Source organism: Taudactylus pleione, unplaced genomic scaffold (assembly GCF_031769625.1).
Source record: "Taudactylus pleione unplaced genomic scaffold, aTauple2 ptg000037l, whole genome shotgun sequence".
Lineage (NCBI taxonomy): Eukaryota > Metazoa > Chordata > Amphibia > Anura > Myobatrachidae > Taudactylus > Taudactylus pleione.
In genome coordinates, this window is record NW_028284439.1 from 13,861,283 (window position 1) to 13,874,553 (window position 13,271).

The following is a 13,271-nucleotide window of genomic DNA, read 5'->3' on the forward strand; positions in this document are numbered from 1 at the left end:
GGCCCACGTTCCACGTGCTTGTAATTTACCAAGGAAAAGTCTTTTTAACATCAAGCATAAATTTATTACACACAAATAAAAAACCAAAAGTGAATTGTGACAACCAATTCACACAGTGAAAACACACTACCAAAAAAACCTACACCCCAAACAAAAAAAAAAACAACAATCAAGAACTGGTGGAAGAAGTAGCAGGCCAACATGAATCCACAAATGAGGCAAGGAATTAATTGTTCCCAAATTTATATCCAATGTGGCCACATGAAGAGAATTTTCAGAATCAGGTAGTAGGCATCGTTTTTCCGTGGAATTTAAGGGAATACAAGAAAAAACAATGAAAAAAAAAATACAATTGCACATTACAATCTTACATGTCTACATTGTGTCAATTAACTAAATTTTCAACAATAATTACCTAAAATATCTGGCCACCACATCATCGCGTATGGCCCCCCACATACTGACCTCCGACAAACCTCGGGGGGGCCCTCCTCAGGTAAGGCCTCCTCTGGCTGCATTGGGACACCACTCCTTATGGCGATGTTGTGAAATATCCCACACAGGACCACAATTTTAGAAACCATAGCCGGCAAATACATGAGTTCGCCACCAGAGCGGTGGAGGCATCTGAATCGGCCTTTTAAAAGGCCGATACAGCACTCCACCATCTGCCTGGTGGCTGTAAGTGCAGAATTAAACTCACTTTGTGGCCCTGGTGTGGGAGCCAAATAAGGAGTGAGCAGCCAGGACGTGCAAGGGTAACCACTGTCTCCTGTGAAAAGACAAATACAACAATCAGGACCATTGTGTAACAAGCTTTGCATTGGTTTCAACTGAAGGTGTCAACTTACCCAGAAGCCACGCATCACCAGCTTGTAGGTTGTCTAATTTGGGCCAAATCCCTGATTGCCGGATGACGAAGGAATCATGTGCACTCCCTGGGAATTTGGCATTCAGGGACAGGATCTGGAGGGAGGCATCACATACCACCATTACATTCAGGGAATGAAAGTGTTTTCGGTTCCTATAAATAGCCTCCAGCCTTGCTGGAGGCTGAAGTGGTATGTGAGTGCCATCCACAACCCCTATGATGTGTGGGAAGCCAGCTATTTGGTAAAAATTGGCCTTCGCCACACTAAGGGAACCCATATCCAATGGCATATTAATAAAATGATGGAGGTGTTTGAAAATGGCCTCCATCACTGCCCTCAGGATCCTTGAAAAAGAGGATTGGGAGATTCCGGCAACTATTCCCACCGTGGTTTGAAAGGATCCTGAGGCACAGAAATGTAACACCGACATTAATTGCGTAAGTGGTGGTATTGCTGTAGGACTGTTAATTTGCCATTCAAGATCACTCTCTATTAATGAGAGAGTGTCTAGGATGATTTGTGGAGGAAGACGGTATCATCGTAAAACCTCATCATCAAGCATTCCAAAAAGGGTGACACGTGTTCTATATATCTGGGGCCTTGCACACCTACGAGGTCTACGCCCGGGACGAAGTTGAGGTTGGTCGGGTTCTGGAACCATGGCCAAGATAATACGACCGACATCAACCTGAAATGGTAAGCCAGGTAGTTATTTTCCAAAAATTTGAAAAGAAAAATATACTTATCTTTTTTAAGAAATCCAAAGATGCTTACAGGCCGGGGTCTTGTCATGAGTAGAACAACCTACATTTCAAAAGTTGAAAATATATTTAGTTATTATTGGGCAAACTTGGATTGTGATCACATTTTTTAGGCCTAAAAAAAAGAGAAGGGAGCACACATTAGTTTGGGAAAACACATGCTACATTTAGTGGTCAAACATGATTTTACAATGAAATAATAAAAACACATTAGTGCGCAAAATAGTACGCATTTTTTACAGTTAAAACAAGACACATGAGTTCGTTAAATATTACGCTACATTTACAGTTCAATAAGGAGACAGTGCGCTAAATAGTACGTTCAGTTAAAAATAAAAACAACTCAAACAATATTTCGCAAAAGAGTACGCTATATTTAGTGGGAAGACATGATTGGTCCTCCAACCCAAAAAAAACCACTTAGCGAAACATAGGTGATGACCAACACATCGAAATTGTAACTTCATGAAAATAAAAACACTTACCAAAAACAGACAAATTACCTAAAGTCCAAAAACGTCAAGGGGGCAAAGCCAAAATAGCTGTAAAAAAAAATAAAATAAGGACTAACATTTTTTAAATATTTACTATTATTGTTTACGGTGGTTTTGAAAAAGACTTACTCAAAACCTCCAAAATAAAAAGGTAAACACTAAAAAAAAAGTGAACGTAAAAAAAATAAGTATGAAAAATATAAAAAAAAATCACAATCGAAAACTCCAAACTCCGCACTAGAAAAACCGCACACAAACACCTCCTCCGCCAAACCTCCAACATTCCTCACCCGCCACCTCGACTCGAGTCACACCAAGCCATAAATAGTCTATTTTCCAGCTCAAATTACGGACGGACAATAGGAGCGCACAATCAATGATGCGGCCGAATAATGCTGATGAATGTATAAAAACATCACTGAAAACCCCAATCGGTCTGCTGTAGTGAGACCTGAAACTCCAAAATGGCTACAGAGCAGCAAAGCACTGGCCAAGAGGCGCCAGGTAAGTATTTGTATTTTTGGACCTAAAGGAATTTGTAGAACCAACATTTTAGGCACATTTTACATTAAAAATTTTATTTCCAAAAACCAAAAAGGTGTTGAGGATGTAATGGAAGAGGCTGCTGGCCCTAGCAGGCCAAGAAAAGCCACAAAAAAAAAACGCCAGCCACAATTCACAAGAACGGAGATGGAGGTTTTGGTCCAAATGTGCGTTGACACCCTGCCCCAGGCAGCAAGGAATATGGGTGCAAGCCAGAAATGGAAAATGTGGGATGACATAGCCAGTGCTGTCAATAGGGTTGGGGAGTTTGAACAAGCAACCCAGTTCGTCAAACGCCGATACGTACAAACTACATTTTAATAAAAAGTGTTTACAGGTCCAAATACTGCAGGAATAATGCCAACTTTTTAACCCACAGATGGAGCGATTTAAAATATCGGCTGAAGCAAAAACTGGCTGATAGGGCTAGGCATTCAGGGGGGACAGGAGGGGGTCCCACCCCTGTGGCACTGGAACTCACTGATTTGGAGGAGCTGGCCCAGGGGTGTGTGCAGGATGAGGAGGTGTTTGGCGAGTCGAACATGGATACCGACATGCCCGACTTTGCGGCTCCTCATGTTGCCTCAGGTAAATGTCACAGAGACACAGGCGGATGAGTCTGCTCCAGAGGGGAGCTTTGGCCGCAGAACTTCTGCTGGCTCTGCAGGGGAGGAACCAGTAGATCCGGCTGGGGACCCTGTGGAAGACAGACCAGGGCAATCCCCCTTGCAGGCAGTGGCCCTCCTCACTGATCTCAATATTAAAACGGATCTGCACACTGAGATTCTGGTGAAGCTGGATGCCAGTCTGCTACGGGTGGCGCAGGCCCTGGAGCAATGTGCTGCGGCCAACGTGACCATTGCTCAGGCCCTGGAGGCAAATACTGGGGCCAACATCCGGACTGCAAATGCCCTGGAGCAGCTCGTTCGCCAGCAGATGTTGGAGCCGGCCTCCCTTCCTGCCGGAACATCAGGATCCTCCACCTCTGGCACAACAACAGCCAACCCTCCAAATGTGCCTAGCCCTATGCCTAGTCCAGAGGCCCCAACATCTGCCTCTGGACAGGCCAACCGAAGGACCTCCCGGACCCGTTGAGGCTCCCTCCCTACCCCGGCCAAATGGGCCAAAAGGCGATGACAGCACTGGCTAAATTTCCCACATTCCTTCTGTGTTTGCCCCATATTCCTTAATGGCCAAAATCTCCCTCTCCCTTCTTGTGAATTGTTTTTAAATTTTGTTTGTTTGTTTGTGGTTTGAAAATGCCACTTTTTTTGTTTGTGCATTTCTATATATATATATATTTTTTTTAGAGTTATCCATATTTTATTTTTGAAAAAAAACACTTAAAAAAAATTGTGTATCAAAATAAAAATAATTTGAAAAACTGAAAAAATCTATTGTTAATTCATTCAAAAACTGGTTAAAAGGTAATCCCACTAACAAAATTACAAACAAAACGGAAATGTAAACATTATGTTATCTTTCAAAAAACAAGGGTTAAAAAACATGTAGGAGTTTTAATTAACACTTATCTAAAAAAAAAAAGGATTGTTTTCTTGGCCCCTAAAAAATGAAGAAAAACAACAAACATGCGTACAATATTGTTGCCCTAAAAAATAAAAATAAAAAGAAAGTTGGCAAAAACACGCAAAGGTAAAATACATTTGTAAGCTAATTGATTGTCTAACCCAGAAATTAGCAGCTGAGTAGTTCACCTGCGTACGTTTTTTTGCTAGTAACAAAAGGCTATTTGCTAAACACCTTACAAGCATTTTTGCAATTCTAAACTGATTGTTTTTGAGGCCTCAATTGATCAATCGGGAAACCATCGATGAGCCGCGGGAGGAACGAAGAGACTATCGTCATTGTGGTAGAGAATACCAGACCACAAGCGATGCGAGCAGTTTGAATGGAAAGTTGATCAGACAGTGACGTAACACTTTTTCCATTCACATTGGCCGTTCGCATCAGATAATGTATGTACGCCCAAAAAACGCCTCGCCACGCCTGCGTTTTCCCATCTCCACCCCCGTCACCGACCCAAAACGGACAGTTCTGTCAATCACATTTGACATGTCACTTCCTGTTCGCTATTCGACGAACGACTGAAAAAATGATCGCAATCAGCCGTACGCACATGCGCACTGTTACACCGACGCATGCGTGGTTTGACAACATCGGACCGCTACGAGCGTACGGCCGCTTACGAGCGGCTTTGAATGAGGGCCTTTGTGTCCTGTTGGGACTTCCTGCATTTTGCCTTACCTTACCCACTGGAGATGAACTTACTCAGGGTGGAGAGGCTTTAGAAGTTGTCAGAGTGAGGACTGAGATCTACTGGTACTACAGCCTAGTGGTGGACTGTGTGCCCGGCTGCCAGAGTTTCATTACAAGTATCCACCCATGTCCTTGTGTGCAACCATAGCACTACCACTGACCCCCAGCTGTCATCTGTGTCCCTAATTCTACGACTACCCAACCCATCTAACTCTACGTTGTCATGTTCCCTACTACTATTTCCCTCCACTGTCATCATGTGTCATTGCTACCAAAACCAATCTGTCATGTGTGCAGACTACTACCAGCCACCTGTCATGTGTCCCTATTACTATCCACACCAAGCTTTCATATGCACCTGCTACAACTCCCACATAGCTGTTATATTGTATGAGTCCCTACTACTACAGCATGGAGTAGGGGGAAGGGTGCAAACCATATTTTTACACTTGGGCGCAACCACTCAATAGTTCCTCCACTGGCCGTTAACAAGTGTGAACACTTGAACTAGCCTAGGGGGAGATGTATGAAACCTCGGAGGGCATGTAGTTATGTGACAATTCCGACGGCAGAATGCCGGCTAGGGATTCATGATAGGTGTCGAGATAACGACGCCTATCATAATTCTGACACCGGAATCCAGGACGACACTGGGCCCGAATGAGGTAAATCCGGGGTGCCCATCCTCCTAGCCGCAAGGGGGGGGTTAGGTTTAGGGCACCCCAGGGTACTTAGAGTTAGGAACTCTCCTGGGAGGGTTAGGCTATGGGAAGGAGGGGTTAGGGTTAGGCGCCACCAGGGGAAGGTTAGGGTTAGGCACCCCCCCAAGAAGGTTAGGTTTAGGATGCGGGAGGATAGGTTTAGGCACCCCTGGGGGAGGTTAGGGTTAGGCCCTTGCGCGAGAGGTTATGGTTCGGCATCCCTAAGGGAGGGTTAGGGTTAGGGGGGAGAGGGGACGATTAGGTTACTTATGTGCCGCTGTCGAGATTTTGCCGTCATTTCTATCCCATTCCCCTCGGAGAGAGATAAAGTGGAGAGATATAAAAGTACCAACCAATCAGTACCTACAGTAACTGTCATTTTACAGGCTGTGCTTCAAAAATGACAGTTAAAAGCTGTTTAGTTGGTACTGTATCTCTCTCCACCTTATGTCTCTCCAAGGCAAGGTTTGATACATTGCTCCCAAAATCTGATCACATTTCCAACTGGTTCAAATTATTCGAGCATCTGTAGCCCAACTGACGTATTGTGCAAGGCTGGCAGCATGCAATAGGAGGCTCTAGCTTTAACTAATAAACATGAGGTTGCCTGTGAATTACCGTTAGTTCTATAGTTCTATTCTACAGTGTTTTGTTACTGTTCTGTATCCATTAAGATCTCAAAGCAGTTTTGACTGAGTAAAGTTAATGTGCAGAGATTTCCTGGTTTTTGGAATCATGAAAGAAACTGGATTCCTAACCAATTGCTAGCAATTTCTAATAATTTTATGCAGGTGCGGGCTGGGTGACATCTGCCCCCGGACCGCTACAAATTTTAAGGTAGGGGGCCGCCGGCTTGCTGCATCACATGCCTGGCAGGAGAGAGACTGAGAGAAGCTCCCTGACTGCTCCATTTATCTTATTCATACAGTCAGAGCGGCCGGGGAGGTTCTTCTCTCTGTCTCCCGGCCACCCAGGGGCAAATTGGGAAAGCGTGTGCCATCCCCCCTCTGCCGGTTTGGCTCATCTCACACTGCCTGCCGGCCCAGGCTGAATTATATGCAGCGCTCTCGGGATAGCGATACACTATGGAAGGCAAACCGGAAGCTGCTATCTACTCCAGAAGGCAAGAACCTCTGGGTGCCATTAGCCAGAGCAGCCACATCACAGTTGATGAGAATTGAAAGGGCCGCGGCCAGCAACACTGGTGGGGCAGCGACTGCCAGCAGGCATGCACAACACGGCAGACAGGGTCAGAGTAGGAGCCACAAATACCACAGCAGTCTCACCGGGGAGATGGATCCCAGCAGCTGGAAAAGGTGCTGTGGCAGTAGGAGGGGGGCTGGAGGCCATCGCCACCCAGGGGCACTGATAGGGGGGGAGCAGGTACAATTTACCCGGGCCCGGGCTTCCAGAGGGGTCCGGCGCCACCCCTCCTCCCTTCCTCCTTCCCTCACTGAAGCCGATGCAGTGGGAATTTCTCACTGCTGCTCAACAGCAACAAGAGAAATGTCCTATGCCTGAAAGGGGAAGCGATCACACTGATCGTGCCCCCCTGGCTTTGCGCCGGGCTGAGGGGCTCACAGCGCCCTCTCCCCGGCGCGCAGTGCCGCTAAGCAGCGCTGCAAAAGTATATTTTTGTGGTTTTTTTGCTCAAGGGGGCGTGGCCATGCCTCCCACGATTAGGCCATGCCCCCTCTTTACCTGGGCCCGGCGGCGCTCTCTACACCCCTGGCGCCAACTAGAGCAACCTGTGAGTAGTGCGAACTGGAAGTTGGACAGGTGAGGGGGCAAGCAGCTTCACACAGCTGCTGAGGAAGAGGGGAGAACATTTGGGATGGAGCATTAATTTTTTTTAGTTTAAGGCAGTAAGTAAATCTATGAGAGTCTCTGGCTGCAGCCACCTTACAGCTGTCCACCACTGCCTCCCCAGGCACCCACTGCCTCTTCCCAACAGCCACTATCTCTATTACCCTATGCCTCTCCCCGTCAGCCACCCACTGCCTCTCCCCATCAGCCACTCACTGCCTCTCCCCGTCAGCCACCAATTGCCTCTCCCCGTCAGCCACCCACTGCTTCTCCCTGTCAGCCACCCACTGCCTCTCCCCGTTACCCTCTGCCTTCCCCATCAGTCACCCACTGCCTCCCTGTCACCTCTAACGTCCTGTGTAATGGAGATGGGGGGCCCAGAGAAAAGTTTTGCAACGGAGCCCACCATTCACAAGTTCTGCCACTGGTGGCCGGGGATGTCCCTTCATATCAGGAGCCAACCTTGAGCACTGGGACTGCCCCGATAGAGTGTTGACCTGGGATAGGCTCCATTCCCGGCTGAGCCCCGGAATCTCCATGCTTGTCCTGGGCGCAGCATGGCGGGAAGAGTAGCTCCAGGCACGGGGATCCTGCTGGTGACAGCCAGCATCACAACCTTGCTTGATGATGTGGGTACTGCAGGACACATGCAGGCACTGGCTCCTGTGGGGAAAGATAGAATAACTAGCTCTACACCCAGGCCAACAGTACAGTACTCACCCTAACCACCACCCCTGCATCTGGATCATACCTTACCCAATTCCCCAGGGAAATACTCTACCCACTCTACCCCCCAGCTCCAGTGACATAAACTACCCATCCTACACTCCAGTCCCAGGGACATAAACTACCCACCCTACCTGCCTCCCCCCCAGCTCAAGGGACACACACTTACCACCCTACCCCCCATGCCCAGAGACATACACTACCCACTCTACCCCCCAGCTCCAGTGACATAAACTACCCACCCTACACTCCAGTCCCAGGGACATAAACTACCCACCCTACCTGCCTCCCCCCTAGCCCAAGGGACACACACTTACCACCCTACCCCCAATGCCCAGAGGCATACACTACTCACTCTACCCCGGCCCCATAGACATAAACTACCACACCTACATTAGATACATCACACCTCTGAAAAATTTATTATACGTTTTTTTCCGTCGCCGTTATTTGGTAGAAAATTGAGGGCCACATGCTTGTGTTTACTCCCCAGGCTTAAAGTTGCCAGTCAGCCCCTGATATTATGAGTATTATAAGAGCAGTTAAATAGTCAAAACTAGTAATGTGCTCCACTTGTTATTTAACAGATACAGTATCATCTTGATTTTTAAATAAGCATAATAGACCTAAAGTAAAAGGATTAGCAGGGTGCATGTAACTGAATGTTCGCCTAAGGACCATTCTCTTGGTTTGGGTATATTATGCCCAGGGATGGCTCTAGGGGTGTTCGACCAGTGAGGTGGCACAGGGGTGCCACCCATACAGGGCGCACCCCTCCTCAAAATCCCAATTTCCAGCGGGACAGTCCTGTCCCGCTTTTCCACCCGTGGGGCGAAGTATCCCAAGGGTGGTCAAATCGGGAGGTTGGGGACCCCCACCGCCGCAGCAGTGCGGCGGTGCCGTACCCCCGGAGTGTGAATTGATGCGCGCGCATGCGCGCGGCATTCATTCATGACGGGAGAGGGCTGGGGGAAGCCCAGCCAGTGACAGAGGGCTGCGCTTTACCCCCAGCCTGATGTTATTTGGAGGCGTGCCATGCAGGCATGCCTCCAAATAATGTCACTTAGGCGTGGCCTATGTTAATAAGTAGAATGCCCCCCCAGTCACGCGCGATTCCTGGGCGCTGTTTACCGGGCCGGCACAGGGTGCTCAGACCCCTGCAGCCAGCCCTGATTATGCCAATTTCAGTTTAAAAAAAAAGTGGTGAATTATATAACAAAAAATTTATATATATATATATATATATATATATATATATTTATATATATAAAATTATATATATATATATACACCTGTGCTTGCGTGGGTTTCCTCCGGGTACTCCGGTTTCCTCCCACACTCCAAAAATATACTGGTAGGTTAATTGGCTCCCAACACAAATTACCCCTAGTGTGTACATGTGGTAGGGAATATAGATTGTAAGCTCCACTGGGGCAGGGACTGATGTGAATGTCCAGATCTTCTCTGTAAAGCGCTGCGGAATATGTGTGCGCTATATAAATAACTGGTAATAATAATAATAATAATAATAATATATATATATATTGTATATTACAGTTGGTGTACTTTCCAGCAGTGGGTACAAGAAGGAGTTATGTATTATTTAATATGTATGTGTAACCAAAGAAAATTACAGCCAGTGCCGCTGCCTGGGATAAAATCCAATAATAATAAGCTCTACATTTACAGCTAATTTTAGATGCGGAGATAACTGGTATTTTAAAAAAATGACAACACTGCTTATGGTGAAAGTGAAATATAGAGATGAGAAGTAGAAGAAACTGCAGATATGATTATGCTGGAAATGTCATTGTAATATAATTGTTCTAATTATAATGTCTAGTACCAAGACAGGGTGAGTTACTACAAACCAAATTACATCTATTTCCATTGCTCTATTCTAGATCACATGGAAAGAATAATATGCCCATGCTATTGCGAAGTATCATCAGATACCTGGGGGTATATTTACTAAAGGGAGAGTTTTTAGAAGTGGAGATGTTGCCCATAGCAACCAATCAGATTCTACTTAACATTTAACTAGCACCTTCTAGAAGATAATAACTAGAATCTCAATTTAGTAAATTTACCCCCTGAAGTAGGCATAAGCATTTATTATAGAACTACAAGTCCCAGCATTCTTTGAAATCTATTAACTGAAAGACCATGCTGGGAATAGTAGTATATAATTAGCTAAAGGGATGTTCCCCCAGCTCTTAGGTGACAATTGACAAGATCAGCTTGACTGTAGAGGACAATCACCCCTCATAACCAGACCAGGGTATGAAATGTTTTAATGACAAATTCCATAGTGTTTGAAACACATCCCTTTGAGTGAGATTACTGAAAGAGTGTTATTTTTTCTAGTTGAGAGATACAGGTCTATTTACCAACATGCGGAGACAACAAAGACAATCTTGCATTACCGTAATTTACTCATAAAATGTTAACAAGCCATTCCTTCATACATCTGTGAATGCTTGATCCAGCTTTACTAATTTACACTAATTTACTAATTTACACATGTTCAGTCAGTGGCGTAAGTTCATCCCAGATGCCCGAAGACAAGTTATCATTTGGTGCTCTCTAACCCCACCCCCGAATAGGTGACTATGTTTTTATTAGGCCTATTTACTAAAGTAAATTTGCAGGATATCCCCCCAAAACACCCTTTTTCGGATATGTCTCACTGGCATAAGGAGCTGCTGAGGAGCGACACCAATGAGCAGGGACAGGCTATAGATAGGTGGAGGCAGCAGCTTATGGTCTGACACAGAGCCCTCCACTAGTATATGGTTATGGTGGCTTCTCAGGTGCCGGGAAGAGGTGCCATGTATTGAGCAGCTGTGACGGTACACTCCAGGTACATATTTAAAGACCTAAGTGGGGTGAATATATTGTGGGCAATGGAGGAGGTGCCCCTTCAGTGCTGGTGCCTGGCCGCAGGCGCCTCCTTTGTCTCCCATAGTTCCACCACAGTGTACAGTGGACTTGAGGTCCAGACTTCCAGTACACTTTAAAAAACAAAAGTAAAAAGACGTAGAAAAAATATATTTAATAAGAATATACTTTTTTTTTAAATGGTTGTTTGAAATAAAGAATGCTTTTCTTCTTGTTTCTGCTGCTTTCGCCATGCTGAGACAGCAATAGAGATCCTAGCGATCAGAGGATTGCAGCCGTATATGTACTACTGCAACTTTTGTTAAATAGGCTTTCGCCAGACAACAGGCTTAATCTCCTTTTAATAAATCGAAACTATGGGCCTGATTCAGACCCACTCGCGAGCGGCTGTCCGCTCGCAAGTGGGTCGATGTTATGGACTGAGCATGCGCACGACGGAGGGAGCTCCGTCGTGCGCATGCGTCAGACGCGACGAGCGAAGGAAAGTCCTTCGCTCGTTGTGTCCGATCAAAGGGGGCGTGCTGTCAATGTTGATTGACAGCACGCCCTCTTTGGTGGGCGTGCCAGGGGCGTGCCTCCCTGACGGGGGCGTTCCCACGGGAACGCCTCCCGTCAAAAGCCGGCCCACTGACATCACTAGTGATGTCAGTGGGAGTGATTTTGGCTCTGATAGAGCCAAAATCACTCCGGAGCTTGCGGTTGAAAACGATGGTCGCGATGATCTCGACCATCGCGACCATCACAATGCACGCTCGTATAGCCTGTGGGTGGTGACCCACAGCTATACGAGCGTCCAGGAGGACGCTCCATGAAAATGGAGCCCGGCCCTCATTCAGAGCGTGCGCTCTGCTCAGAGCGTACGGCTCTGAATGAGGGCCTATGTGGTCTATTTACTAAGCAGTGTTAGGAGACAGAGTGAAAAGTGATAAGAAAGTGATAAGGTGCCAGCCAATCAGCTCCCAACTGTCATTTTTCAAACACAGCCTGTGAGATGACAGTTGGGAGCTGATTGGCTGGCACCTTATCACTTTCTTATCACTTTTCACTCTGTCTCCTAACACTGCTTAGTAAATAGACCCCTATATCATTTTGATTTATGCCCTAGACCCCCTCTATATGTTCCAGACCTGGCTTTATACATATGTGAGATGCTGCAGCCAAGTATTACATCACTTGGATGTATAAGTATATGCATTAGGAACAATGGGCCTGATTCAGAGCCACTCGTAAGCGGCAGCTCGTTCGCTCCGAGCGATGTTTGGCCAACTGCGCATGCGTACGGATCGTTATACGCATGTGCGAACCAGTCAGTGCGGTCGAAATTCATGTGCTCGCAAAATAGCAAATGCCTGCTAATTTGAGTGACAGAATGAGGCGTATGTGGGTGGTAACAGGGGAAGGTGCTTGAAAACGGGGAGTGGAAATCAGAACGCAGGCGTGCTTAAAAGTCAAAACGGGCGTTTTATGGGTGTGCATAATTAAAACAGCAGCGTCATTAACCACGTCACTGGGTTATTTTATAGCCAGAACTGCTCGCAAAACTGTGGTAGCAAAAACCGACCACAAGAATAGCGAGCAGTTCATACCCTGATCCATGTACTCGATTAATCTAATAAATAGCGGACATGACGTAGGATGCGAGCGGCCAGGGGGCGTAGTTTCCCAAAAAAAGTCTACAAGTTTTGTTCGCTCGTTCAGACCTAGAGGCGTGAACAGACCGCAAAGAGCGAACGGTTCATTTGAATAGCCACCCCTATTTTCAGGACGAGCGAGCGCTAATTGCGTCCGGCTCTGAATCAGGCCCAATGTCCTCAGCAGCCTCACTGGGAAGCAAGTACTATCAAAAACACATTTGCCATGATTATTGAGTCTTTTACATATATTGTATCTCTTCATGTCACATTTCCATGAAATTGTCACTGAAAGGAGTTTTTCGTTGACACTTAGTATATGAAATCTGGAATTACCTCCACTATACAAGTGAAATATGTCCGCTGTGACAGATTGAAGCGCACAGTGAAATGGAACAGGCAGAGAAGACAGAGATGTAACCTTTCAAGAGCGAGCAGTGTGTGGTGAGAGTTACGTTGGGATTAAACTCTAATGTGACACACAGGTCAGCTATTCCAGGGTCATCATCTCACATAACAGCTCAACTCCAAAGAAAACTTTTCTTCCAATAGAAGTGAC